At 43.7% G+C, this 13,892-nt stretch overlaps 1 protein-coding gene across 2 annotated transcripts in view; it reads left to right on the top strand.

The window, feature by feature from the left end:
- DNAJC6 (DnaJ heat shock protein family (Hsp40) member C6) overlaps positions 1-13,892 on the top strand; it is a 131,755-nt gene that overhangs the window by 51,213 nt on the left and 66,650 nt on the right. The gene's annotated exons all lie outside the window — the stretch shown is intronic.

Below are 13,892 nucleotides of genomic sequence, written 5' to 3'. Positions count from 1 at the left end.
GCAGAAAACTACTGATGGCATGTTGCAGCGTGGTGCTCTACCTGGTGGCTGCCGAGTTTGTTTGGCATATGTTTTAAGCCCCTCCCTGATTTTAGAAATGTTATGCTGTGAAAGAAGTGCCCATTAGAATTGGGTATATTTGGCAGAAGGCAAGGTGGATAAGTGCTACAATAACAGACGTGTGAAGTGCTATGGGGCTGCAGAAGAAGGAGCCATAATTTCAACCAGAAGCATCAGGGAGGGCCACAGTGGACAATGATGTTTGTGCCAGGAGTCAGTAGGTGGAGAAGAAAAGGAAGGTTGTTTTGGGATGAGGGCTGAGGCACAGTGGCGTCATTGTCGTGCACGGTGTGCCGAGAGAGCTGCATTTAGGCCTGGAAGCTGGAGCCCATGTGGGTGGGAAGTGTGATGGTGCATGGCTGTGGGAAGACAGATTGAGCCCATATCAGGGCAAGCCTGCTGAGGAGGTTGGACTTTATCTGTCGGCAATGGGAGGGCGCTGAGGGTTTGGGAGCAGGGATGAGGCAGGGCCGACTTATCCAATAGGCGTATGCCTAGGGACCACAAGAATTTTAAGGCCCACAAAAATGATTTAATTTCTTTTAAAAACCAGAATAAACTAAGTGAGTCTAACAGTAAGTAATTCATCTTTGTACTGATGCAGTCAAAAATATATATAAAAATATATAATTTTTTTTTCAAATGGGGGAATGGGCACATAGTCCCATTCCCATTCGGCCCAGGCCGAAGTGCCCAGGGCCCATGGAGTCCTCTTGCAGCCCCAGGGAGAAGGAAGTAAGATGAGAGTCCTGGAGGTGATATGCATCTGTGTGAAGGATGGGTCCCAGCTGTGGTTCCCAGCTGTGTCCTGGCTGCATCAGGCTTACCTGAGATGCTGGTTGAAAACAGATTCCTGGGCCCTAGGGATTTCTGATTTGGTGAAGGAGAGGAGGACGGTGTTCTGAAAGAGAGAGTGTGTGCCTGGAGGGCAGGAGGAGACCAAGGGAATGGCACCTAAGCTGATGACCTGAGAAATGATGAGGGCCCACACCAGGACAGTGCCAGTGAGACTGTGGAAGAAAAAGGCAGCTCTGGAAAGCATCGCAGAGAACAGTGGGCAGACTGAGAACTCACTGGGCATGGGGTGGGAGGGGTAGGGGAAACTAGAGATGTCCAGCCTGGATGGCAGGAGAGGAGGTAGCATTTCCTGTCTTGTTCACAAGTGGAAAATGTGACCAACTGGTTTTCTAGCTGCAAATGCAGCACGAACATACTTGTGGAAGGGCTGAATACGCTGTCAGCTTGGCACAAGTTCTCAGCAGGCTTTCAGCTTTTTGGTAGGCTGCTGGTTAGGCTGTGCAGATCTCCAATGGGGTCCTGTAGGCGGTGGGGGCAGGAGCAGGGCCTGTGTTTGCCTGGGGGAGGAGCAAGGTAACCAGTGGAAATGCTGGAACTGGAGCTCTGTGGCCCTGGGCTGAGTCAGCCCTGAGGCTGGAGGCCAAGACAGGATAGGGTGGCCAGCCAGCCGGTCCTTATGCCGTTCTCACTGGGCAAGCCCTAGGCTCTGGTTCCTTGCTTGGTGATGGAGCCCGGGAAGAAAGCTCAAGCACCAGAGGAACTTGGAAGATGATTATTGAAGCACGAATTCTCAGTATCTGTGGAAACAAAGTGCCTGAAAAATCCCCCTGATCCCGGGAGTTCTCCAGGACTGCCTTGGACCAGCGTTTGGCCACTGGAGCATTGCAGCGGAAATCTTAGCAGGGGAGCAGTCCTCATTTCTCCTCGCCCCTTGTTCGTCTTTCCCTTCCTCCCTCATCTGCAGTCCTCCTTCCCTCTTCTCTTCTTGTTCCCGCCTCTTTCTCCTTCCCCTCCATCTTCAACTTCCTTGTCCCTCTCTCTCCTCCTTTGCCTCTGCTTCTCTTCTGGTTCATTCTCTCTCCCTTCCCGTTGCCTGTCTGGTCTCCTCCCTTCTCCCCAGGCAATGACTCAGCATATTTGGGAGACTTGGAGCTCCGTGCCCTGGGAAGGTGTGTGGATGACAGGGGTTTGAGGGGTGTGTGTATGTGACTTAGAGCCCAGCCTGCTGTGTGTGGTCCGATAGGTGTGAGCACTGGCATCACTTTCCAGTTTTGGTGATTGCATCTGATCTACCTAAAATTTCACTTGCCATTTCGATTAGCGTGGTGTTGCACACTGTGACTTGGTGATGAGAGGTTGTATCAGCCTCCATCCCAGAGGTTGCTGCGTTTCACTCAGATGAAGGAGGGAATTTTACTTATTAATTCACAACTAGGGAGGGCGAGATAATAGCTTACTGCCTTCCCCTCCCTGTCTGCCCTCCTCACCTCTGCAGGAGAGCAGATCTTCCCTCTCCTCCCCTATGGCTGAAGCCTAGATAATTTGCTCTGTTTTCAACCCTTCCAAGTCCAATTTGTAGATGCTGTTGTACAGTTGGGGGTATTAGGGAATCAGGAGTCAGAATACCCAGATTTAAGCTCTGGCTTTGTCATTTACAAGCTGTGACCTTGAGCAGGTAATTCGTACTGACCCTGCCTGTTTCACAGACAAGGTGACATGTGACAATGTAGACGAAAGCACTTTGCGGTGAATAGCTCTTCATTCATTTCACAAGTGTCTCCTGACTGCCTGCTGTGTGCTGGCACTGTTCCAACACTGGGTACGGTGGAGGACGGGACAGATGAGGCCTTGGCACTTAGGAGCTTACATTATGGTGCAGCAGACATACCACCAACCAGCATTCAGCGATAAACGGTTCTATGGTATGCTGACTGCTGCGGAGGGAGTGACTAGAGGGAGGGGAGGAGAACCCAGGGGGGTGGTGGGAGGAGGGAGGCCTACTGGACAGTGTGCTCAGGAACGCCTTTCTGAGGAGATAACATTGGAGCTGACGCCTGAAGAAACAGAAGAAATAGAAGCTAACAGAAAAAAACAAAAGGAAGAAGCACTGAGCGTGGAGCATTTCAAGTAGTAGGTACGGCAAACGCGGAGACCTGGAGGAGGGGGAAGGCTCCCTCCGTGCAGAGGCGTGTGGAACCGTGGAACTGGCACGTAGTGAGCCCGCGGGGAGTGGCGGCAGAGGAGTCTGAGTTGCGTGTTGAAGAGACCGCTTTGGCTGCCTGCGCCCAGGAAGACTCTGTGGTGGCTTCGTAGGTATTCCAGATGGCAGGCAGGACTTGAGCACCGTAGGTGAGGTCAGCAACTTAGTGTTCAACATTCACAGTCAGCCTTCTTTTTTCCCACTTCAAATGAACTAACATTTCACGGCATCTTAGTGTTGGCAGCATGCTTTTCTGTACCCTATCGTATTTAGTTCTTGCAATTATCCAGTGAAGAGGTGGCAGTAACAAAATGTTTTAGAGGTGAGAAGCTCTGTTAAGTTCAATGAACTGACACACAGCCAAGCCAGCAGTAGGACCCAGGTCTTCTGACATATTGGAGGTGAGGTGAGATCTTGGGCACCTCGTGGCCAAGATGTATCAGCTACTTTAGGAGGAGACGAGCTGGAGGAATAGGACAGGAAAAAATGGGTTTTAACTGCTAGCAAAATTGGCTTAGGTTGCCTCAAAATTATAGCAGGATTTCACTTTAATTATTGGTCTTAAAGTCCAGCCACCAGATCCCCTCACAGGGTCGGAGCCTGGCTCTGTCCCTCGGTGTGCCAGGAGAGGCCTGTCTCCATTATGCCTCTCTCTGGCACACACAGCCTGGGAGGCCTTCACACACTGTGTTCTTCTGTGAGCTTTTGCATTTGTAACAGAAGACACTTCTATTTCGTATGTTGCTTTGTTTTCAAGCCATCACGTGAGAGCTGGGCTTTTCGTCCCTTAAAGCCGAAAAACAAAGCAAAACAAACCCCTGTTTTTGTTCATAGCAGTGGTACATGTTCATGAAAAGAAGATTAATACAATTCAGACAGTGGTATAAAAATGAACATAAAAGTCCATTTCCTTTCTCCCCAGCTTGTAGTCCTGCTCTCCAGATATAATTAATATTAATGGTTTCTTGTGTACACTGATAGAATTTTCTATGCATATGTAAGCTTATACACAACCACATAGATGTGTACAGATTCCTGCATATCCACACATGCATATACGCACACTCATAGATAATGTGTACCTGTATGTCCTGGAATCCTTCTATATATGCTGTTATGTAACTTGATTTTTACTTAATGTTATGTCTTAGGTAACTTTCTACATTGATGCCTAGAGATGTACATCATTTTCTCTAATGACGGCTTTGAAGTCCGCTGTCCCATTCCTCTATTGATAGGCAGTAAACATCTTTGAACATATATTTCTGTGTATTGTATATGTGGTACACCCGTGGGGCTAAATTCTTAGAAGTGGAATTTCTAGGAGAAAGAGCTTATGCACTTCACATTACGATAGATTTGCCAGATTGCTGTTTCAGAACTTTGTACCCACTTAAAATTCTACTGACTGTGTATGAGATGACTTGTTTTTCCAAATCCTTGTCAAAGCTGAGTATTATCAAACTTCTTAATTTTTGGCAGGCTCATAAGTGAGAAATAGTGATAATGGTTTGTTTAACACTGGTATTAAATGTTGCTACTTCCATAAGTTATTTTAGTTTTTGGAAATGGGTTTTAATTACTTTTTATTACAAAGGTAATACATATTTGGGATACAACAATTTAGAAAATGCAGAAAAGCACAAAGAAGAAACAAAAATATCTGGTGCACTTGTCCATGGATGACCCTTGTTAATATTTTGGGATATATCCTTTTGTGTCTTATCTATGAATAGAGTATGAATGAAAAGATTGTCTGTTATCTTCTTGGCTCTCTGTTGATTGTGTCTGCTAGTTTTCTTGTAGAATAATACCATACAGCAGTGGAGAAGCCCTGGAGTTGGAGCTAGTGGTTGGTCAGATTCAAGTTTTGACATCGCTAACTAGCTTTGTGACCTTGGGCAAGTCGTTTTACCCCTCTGAGCCCCTCTGTAAAACAAATAATGCCTTTCTCATCAGATTGTTAGGAAAATCAAATGGGATAAGGTATAGGAAATTGCCGAGTGCATTCTCTGCCCTATAGTAGATGCTTGATAATTGTTGCTGTATCAAAAGGTTGAAGCTAAGTGAGGCCTTGTTGAGAATCTTTTATTATCCTGAAGTTTCTTCAACGTGGATCATTTTTATTCCCTTCATTTTACGAGGTTCTGAGCATTTTCTTCGTTATATTCATTCTGAGATTGTTCATAAGCTTTAAGGCAAATTTGTGGTTACCGTGTAGTCCTCCCAAGTGTGTAGGATATTTGTGACCAGAGCTCAGTTGAAGTAGTCAACAGGCTCGATACATTATGGGATGTTCAGGACAGCCCAGTTTAAGGAGAATTTTGAGACTGGAGAATGAAATCCAGGAACTTTCCAAGGATGAAAGGACACTAGCATTTATGTTCTAAGCATGATTAGGATTGCTTATTTTCCTTTATCTTTATTTATTCTTTCCCAGTCTTGCTACAAAAACAAAAAAGTTCATGTAAAGCAGTGGTTCTTAATGAGAGACTATTTTATGCACCCCTCCCCCCAGATTTGGCAATGTCTGGAGACATTTTTGGTTGTCACAGTTTGGGGGGGGTTGTTACTAGCATCTACTAGATAGAGGCCAGGGTGCTGCTAAGCATCCTGCAACGCATAAGACAGCTCCACACAATAAAAAATTATCTGGCCCAAAATGTCAGAAGTGGGAAGGCTGAGAAACCCTGATATAAAAGGAATGAATATATTGATTATGAGTTGAAGATAGCGAATGTGGTGACGTATGTGTCCGTGGACCCATCAAGCTGATGGTACCGTCAGTGCCACAAATTAAACCATATCTAAAAGGAACTTCTTCCTGGCTGCAAGAAGGTCCTTTGCTTTTCAGGGAGATGGTGTGGAAAAGGCCTAAGTTATAAAACGGTTCTGTTTGGCTAGGGTTATTACCTGGAGGCAGCCAGAGTCCTAGAAAGTTCAAGTTCATGTCTCAGTTTCCATGGAATCCAAAATAGACTTCCTTTGTTCATTCAAGCATTTATTTATTCAACAAGTACTATTAAGTGACTACCAGCCCAAGAACTATGCTGTGAGATAAAAAAGACGACGACACAAAAGCCACAGTATCTGCCCTAGAGGATCTTAGAAGACAGTATTTTGGTTAAGAACTCAGATCTGGAACTGTGTTTCCTGGGTTCAAATCCTGCCTCTGCCACTTGTAATTTATGTGATTCGGGTCCTCATTTTAGGATGAGGTTAAGAATATCTACCTCGTATGATTGTTGTGATGATTAAAGTGTTGACAGACATAGAGTATTTAGAACAGTGTTTAGCTCCATAAAATTTTAGTTGTTTTCATTATTTTTCATTACTTTTATTGGAATCTTGGAGCCTTATGGATTATTTAGTTTAGGGTTTTCAAATTTGATTAGTACTTTTACTGGAATCTTGGAACCTTATCGATTATCTAGTTTAGGGTTTTCCAATTTGATTCCCTTTCTCAATAAAGCCTTACCCAGACTCTCAATATATGAAATATATGAAAACAGAGCATCTCTGGTTAAGGTAAGGATGGGAGGCTGGAACACTGCTTTCTTGGGACCACTTGCCTCTCTCCTCCAACAGTGGTTTCCAGTGCATAACTGCAGAGTCTGGGATTGTGTAGAATCCAATTTGACTACCACTTATCTCATCCAGTCTACTCATTTTAAGAGTGAGGAGACTGAGGCCTGGAGAGAGGAAGTGATTTAAAGAGGGATAAGACAAGGACACAGATAACTCTGATGTGCATGTGCCAAGCACAGAAATGATGATCCAGGAGGGAGTTCAGAGAAGGCAGAGACAGACTCCTCTTTGGTTAGGTTATATTTAGGACTTGTCTTGAAGGATGGGTAGGATTTGAGCATTTCAGACAAAGTTGGAAAGAACATTTTCTGAGGAAGAAGTAGAATGATGGAGGGATGGAGGAAAAAGCGTTGGAGTCTCTACCCATGTCTTAGTAAGTTATCCTTGGTTGCCAGTAATGAAAGCTTATTTCAAAGTGTCTTAACTGAAACAAAAGGAAGGCAGTTGTTGTCAAGTCACAGGGCACTTCTGATTCCCAGGGTCGGAGAGTGGAGCCCAGCCTCATTGGGACCTGGACCTCCAGAGCTGAGAGCCTCCTGGCAGCCCCCCTCCCTCTAGCGCTGCATGTTCTTTTGTTCTCTGCTGTGCATTTGCTTCATCCTTCATTCTCTCTCTAGATCAGCGTTCTTCTCTTCTCTGTGTACGTGGCTTCCCCCAAGTTTCCAAGTTTACGTGTCATTAATTCAAGCGATTGGTCTTCACTGATCATCTGTCTCTGAATCCCAAACTCTAAATTCCAGGAGGGGAGAAGCCAATTGGTTCCTTGGTACCTGTCATCCAATAGCTGTAGCTGGAGTGGGGGAGGCGAGAAGCCTGTCTTGTCTCGTCAGCAAGGTTGGCAAAGCCCCACTCAAACTTGAAAACGGAGCAGGCTGACCCTCAACTTGCTCCTTTACCATCAGTGGAGACAGGTATCTGTGTATCTATGACAAAGTGTGAGGGAAATAATATGGGCAAGAGTTAAGTGAGTGGGTCGGTGAAGGCTTCTTTGAAGAGAGACGCTAGTGCTGGCTCTGGAGTGTAGGCAGGATTTCCTCGGGTGGAGAAGGGGCTGAGGGAGGACATTCCAAGCAGGAGCTGACTGGAAGGGTGGAAGAACAGTAAGTGCTTGAGTAACTGAGCAGGTGAGCACCTATATGTGCTAGTAACTTTGGTCATCATTAAGGACTTGTGAGGAGGAGGGTATGTGTATGGATGAAGAAACAAAATTAAAATAGTTAAATTGCTTCTCCAGTGTCATAGAGAATGGGAATATGAACCATATCTAGAATGTTTCAGTCTTAAATTTTTTTTTCCTCTGTAGTTTCTTCATTTATGCTTTTTCCACTTGATTCTACGAGGTCAAAAATGACTTAGAGCAAGGTTGGCGGCTCATGGTTTGTTTTTTTTTAAATAGCTCCTGAAATTGTGCGTTGTCCTTACTTCCTAAAGGGAGAAGAGGCACACAGTTTCCGTAACTATGAAGTGATATATGTGTGCGTATATGTTTGTTTTGGGGGGTGGTTGGTTAGATGACTCCTAAGATCCTTTCTAACTCTAACATTTTGGTATTCAGGAACTTTTCTCTTTCATCTCAGTAATGTTGGCAAACTGGTAGATTTAATTTATTGTAGAATTACTTATAACAGGAAAAAATTTAAAGCTGCCTAAAATGTTCCAAAATAGGAGATTGGTTCAGATAATTATGATATGCCTATATGGTATTACTAGATAGCCATCAAAAATAATTGTTCAAGGAATTTTTAATGTAATAGGATGATCTTTGAAATATAAAATTTGTGGAGTCAACAAGAAACAAACTCTATGCTGTTTTAAGTATATAAACACACATATTTATATATATACACAGGAAAATCATTGTAAGGATATATACTAGTCTAAAAGTGAAGGAACTAGATAATAATATTATAAAAGGATGTTTGGATAGTAGAGTAATTTTAATATTTTATTTTTTAACATTTTATTTTTATGTGTTTTGCTACAGTTTCAACAATGGATTTACATTTCATAACTATAATTTTATATAAATATGTAAAAAGAACTATATCCTTTTTCTATAGCTACTTTTGGAACTGAAATTTTTATTGAAATATGTATATATTCACATGCATTTGTGAGAAACAATACAGAGAGATCCTTGTAAACTTTGCCCATTTCTCTCAGTGGTAATATTTTGCAAAACCATAGTGTAATATCACAGGCAAGATACTGACGTTGGTACAGTCCACCTCATAACCCCTGGTTTCATTTGTACCCGGATGTGTGTGTGTGTAAGTTCTATACTATTCGTCACCTGTGTGGGTTTGTACATCCACCACCACGGTCCGGATATGGAACAGTTCAACACCACGAGGAGCCCTCCTGTCGCCCTTTTGTAACCACATCCACACCCACCACACTCCTTTTAAAAACATAGTTAACTCAAATGTGTAGGGCATTTACTTTATTTTGCTTTTTCATCTGAAGCCATAATTGTAGAACCTTAGAGTTGGAAAGAACTTATTGGTCACTCAGGATGTGGGAATTTTAGAGGGGCGGTGGGAGAGGTTTTATGATTCTCATCAGCTTGAGCTCTCTCCCTCTCCTTCACCCCAACACCTTTGCCTCGTAGCGCAGGTCTTGAGTTATCAATCATTTTCTCCGGAAACCCTTATCTGACCCTCTCATTCTGGGTCAGCTGCTCTGTGCCCTGAGTATACTCTCTATTTTCCTTGTTGTGGCACTTTTCTCGTCTTATACTTGCTCGTAAATAATCAATAAATATTGGATGGGTAGATGAGGTCTGGATAAGGGTCCTGTCTTGGTTCCTGATGAGCCTCCAACTGCCAGCTCTCCTTCCCCTCCTACCCTTCGAGTGGCTTCTGATCATGCCTGCACTTCAGAGCGTTTAGGTGGCAAGCCCGAGTTTATTTTGGCTATGCAGCTATGCCCAGTCCACACATTCCAACCCTCTACCTGCTGATGCTTCCACCAGGGTGACTGGCTCTTATCTTCTCAGCTCCTCACATTTTCTCTTTTCCTTCTCCATTTCTAAAGATAGTGTGATGTTGACAATGACTGCTATAAGCAGCTATGAGCCTACCACTGTGCTATGTACTTGACATGTATTATCTCTTTTAACACAATGTACGTCAAGTTATGTTTTACTATCCCTGTTTTTAACATGAGAAAGCTGAGTCTCAAAACAAGGTGAATTACATGTAGCCGAGTAAGTTGCAGAACTGGATTGAAATCCAGGACTGTCTACTACAAAGCCCGCTTTCCAGGCCAGTCTGTAAGGTGGAGCTGAGTCTGTTTTAACTCCGTGGTTCTCCCCAAACCAACACTTCCTCTAGGAACCTTCTACCCCCAATGGAACTCCTCCAGTCAGGTCACTCTGGACTTTGGAAGGCAGCCACTCTATTGCTGGCCAAGAAACCTTGCTAGGAAGTGTCTTTTGATGTTCAGTGGAAATCTGCCCTTCACTCTCTCATTGCCATATCTAGGTGGGTTGTAGTTCTGTCTGGTGATGCAACACAGATTCTTTGGAATCTGTAGATCCCTCTTGGTATAGCTAGAAGGGATTTGAATGATTTTCTGGTCTTATTTATTATAGGTGAGGAAACTAGAGTGCAAAGAGAGGAGCCCTGTTCAACTTACTACCTTGAGTTACTTGAAACCTAGTCCTGTTGCTCTGGCTTACCTTTCTCCTTCTAGCTCTTATGATCTTTCCTCATGAGACGGGTTTTTTCGACCTTTCATTGCCCTAGTCATTCTCCTGTGGACACTCCAGCTGACCACTGTTCCTCTTGCTTTTGGAGCTGATCTCAATATTCCAAGTTTAGGTTGACTGGCATCCTAGAAGGGATATTTAATTTGGCAGGTAAATGAGAACACATTATGTGCCAGGGACTGTTGTAACCTTCTGCCACATGCTGCTCTTCTTCTCCCTTTCTCCACATTGTCTACAATATTTATGAAGCTATAGGTTTGGCTGTGTGGAACAAGCGCCATCATAACTGTAGCTTAACCAGATGAAAGCTTATCTCTTGCACATATAAAGCCTGATCTGCAATGGCAGCTCTACTCTGTGAAATAACTGGTGACCCAGGCTCCTTCCGTCTTGCTGCTTTATGCTCCCCAGAGTGTTATTTTCTTCCTCGTTATCTAAGATGGCTGACCAACACACTTGTTTTCCAGCACGCCTCTTCCCCCTAAGAAACACCATGGAAGTTGCACTCTTACTTCCACTCACATCCCATTGGTTGGAACTTAATCACATGGTCACGCCTCACTAAAGGGAAGCCTGGGAAATGTAGTCTTTTATTCTGGGAGGCCACATGACCAGATAAAAAATATTACTAGGGAAGAAGAAGGGAGGAATGGATGTTGATGTGACAAATAGCAGTCTCTGCCACACCTCTCCTTGTATTTCAGCTCTAGGAAAACAAGCCTGGGTTGGTACTCTATAGCCACTGGCCTCCCAGGCTTGTGAAGTTCCATTTCTAGGAAAGATGGCAAAGTAGGACCTCCCAATAGAGTCAAGAGAAAATCTCAGGATTTCACGAAAGACTGAAATTCATAATCTTGGGTGAGGAGGTCACAATGGTAAAAGTAGCTGTCATTTATTTGGGTCTTACCATTTATTTGACATGCATGTGTTAAATACTTATTTAATTCTCCAAAGAATCCTAGGAGGCAAGTACTATTATTCATCCCCTACTTACAGATCAAGTTTTCCAGAGAGGTGAAGTAACTTCCCCAAGGTCACACAGCAAAACCGTGCTGGAACTGTCACGCATTTCCCTTGGTGGGCTGGTGGCCTGGGCTCAAGAGTGCTCATTAGCGCTTCATAAAGCCCCCTCATGTTTCTCATACCACTCAGACTCTCCTAATTATAACCTGAGCAGGAAGTGTTGTTTTAAATAGGTCGTGAGCCCCAAGTAGAAGGGGCAGGTCTTACATCCTGTTTGCTGAGGGTCAGCTCAGGTCAGAAAAAATATTTGGTGACCAAATTGGCAAAGGCCGTTGTCCCTGTGCTCCATCTGCTGTGGGCAGTGCTCCTTGGGGTGTTTTCTTTGCGTGAGGACACTGAGGCACAGAGAGATCACGGGACTTATTACACATGGTAGAGTTGGGATTTGACTCCACGTAGGCTGATGCCAAGCTGGAAATCTTCAGTTGCCCGCTGCCTCAGGTTCCTCACTCTCGTGGGCCTGCACTCAGTTTCCACATGTTCTGGAGTCGCTCAGGATTTCCGGAGATCTGCTGCCAGTCCCAAGTGTGCCGCCTGGCTGTGCCTGGATCATAGGCTCTGATTGATCGTAGACGTTTCTAGGCCCTTGTTGAATGACAGCCTTGCTTTCAAATGTGTTTTGTCTTTTTTCTCTTATCAGTATGGTGAATGGGTTATACATACAAATATTAACAATGAGGCATTCTATGAGGAAACCATGTCTCTATAAGTTATTTCCAACTCCAAATCAGGATATGTAGACCACAGGAGGGGTACTTGAAACCTGGATATTTCAGAATTACAAATATTTGGTGAATTGTGGGGTGGTGATGGGGGCTGCTTTAGAGCTTGTGGGAGGGGACACCTCTCTGGACGGGTAGCACTTAATAGTAGGATCTTCTGGAGAATGAGAAGGAATCAGTCATGCAGAGAGCCAGGAAGAGGTTCCTAGTAGAAGGAATAGCAAAAGCAAATGTCCTGAGTGGGGAAAATGGAGAAGAGGCAAAAATAAACTAATGCCATGTTTGAGCCTCATGTATTTTTGAGTTTGTTTGTTACAGAGGGGAGACAGAAGCTCATTGTCAGTGGTGCCCTCCCCCCTCACCCCCATGAAGAATCAGTGGCTGTTTTTAGACAAGTCTCATTGATGCTGGGGTAAATGCCTTCATGCCTGTCATTCTCCTTTGCTTAGGTGTCTTTGGAAGAGTGATCAACAGCTTCCTTGATGAAGTGTTGTTCTCTTTCGCTTCATTAAACTCACCTTTGCAAGTGGTTACATTGACAACGTTCCTGTCAGAATTCCTTTGAGATCTCCCAGGCGCTTTGAACATAAGAAAGGAGTGATGTTTTGATATTAGCAATGGTTTATGAAAGTAGTTAGATCATCCTTTCTTCTTAAAATTAATTCAAGGACTTAAAGGGGTAGAAATCAGATGATTATGTCAGAGTCTTAAACCTGGAATTTATAGAGAATTGGAGGGTACTCAAAGGGTGTTCTGTTGGCAGAGGGCTGAGCTGCTGTGAAAACAATGGCAGATTCTCTTGTTTACAGTGACTAGCCTCACAGATGTGCATCAACTGGCCACCGTCCATCAGTCACCAGCAGATTTGCACATGGTTCCAGTTGGGCAATTGGGTTTTTAAACTAATGTTAATTCAGCTGTTCATATCAAGGTTTGTAACACACTGAGAGGTTCTTAAAAAAAAAAAAGGCAAAAAGAACACAAGTCCAGTAATTAATTGTGGGAATTTAATAGTACATTCTGGACTTATTTGTTATTTGCCCAGGCTCAGCAGAGGTCCTTTTGATGTTCTTCCAATAACAATAAAAATAACAGCTTGGTGAAATAAATGGACTTTTAGGTGGAGAACTGAAGTTCTGGGGAGAGTTTTGTCTTCTAATCGCACTGCTCTTTGACATCGGCCATGAGTACAAACCATCAGTGCCTTATTTTTAGTTTACAAAGTGCTTCTATGGACATAATTTCACTCTGTTTTTACACCTGCCTTATGAGCTGAGTGTAATTATCTTCAGTTTATGGCTGAGGAGACGGAGGCTCAAAAGGGGTAAAGGACTTGCCCAAGGTCACAAGACGGCTAGCAGGGGACAGAATCTGGACTCCAACCCAGATATTGTTGTACCTATAGTCATAGCTCCTGAAAAGCATGGTAGCTTTAAAATCGTAAAAATCATCAGTGCCATCTTTAGGATGATGGCTTAGGGATTTTTCCTCCATGAGTATTGTTTTAAAGATTTTAAGGAAAAAACTGCAAATTCTATTCCATTCTAACCCTAATAACATTTTCTGTAATGTCCCTGAGTCTAGACTGCCTTGGACTATTTGATGTTTCCACCAGCCTCACTCTTTAATATTGCCTTGTGTTTAGAGGGATCATGTTGAAGGCAGGGCCTGGAGAACCATTATTAAGGATTTGTAGGTTGTTAGCATGACCTTTTTTAGAAGAAGCATAGATATAAATAGAAATAAATAAAACTATTTCCCAGAGTAACCAAGGCTTTAGCCATGTCCT

Source organism: Ceratotherium simum, chromosome 2 (genome assembly GCF_057802395.1).
Source record: "Ceratotherium simum simum isolate JZ-2026a chromosome 2, ASM5780239v1, whole genome shotgun sequence".
Classification (NCBI taxonomy): domain Eukaryota; kingdom Metazoa; phylum Chordata; class Mammalia; order Perissodactyla; family Rhinocerotidae; genus Ceratotherium; species Ceratotherium simum.
The sequence above is the reverse complement of the archived record's forward strand: the minus strand, read 5'-3'. Positions and strand labels throughout refer to the sequence as shown.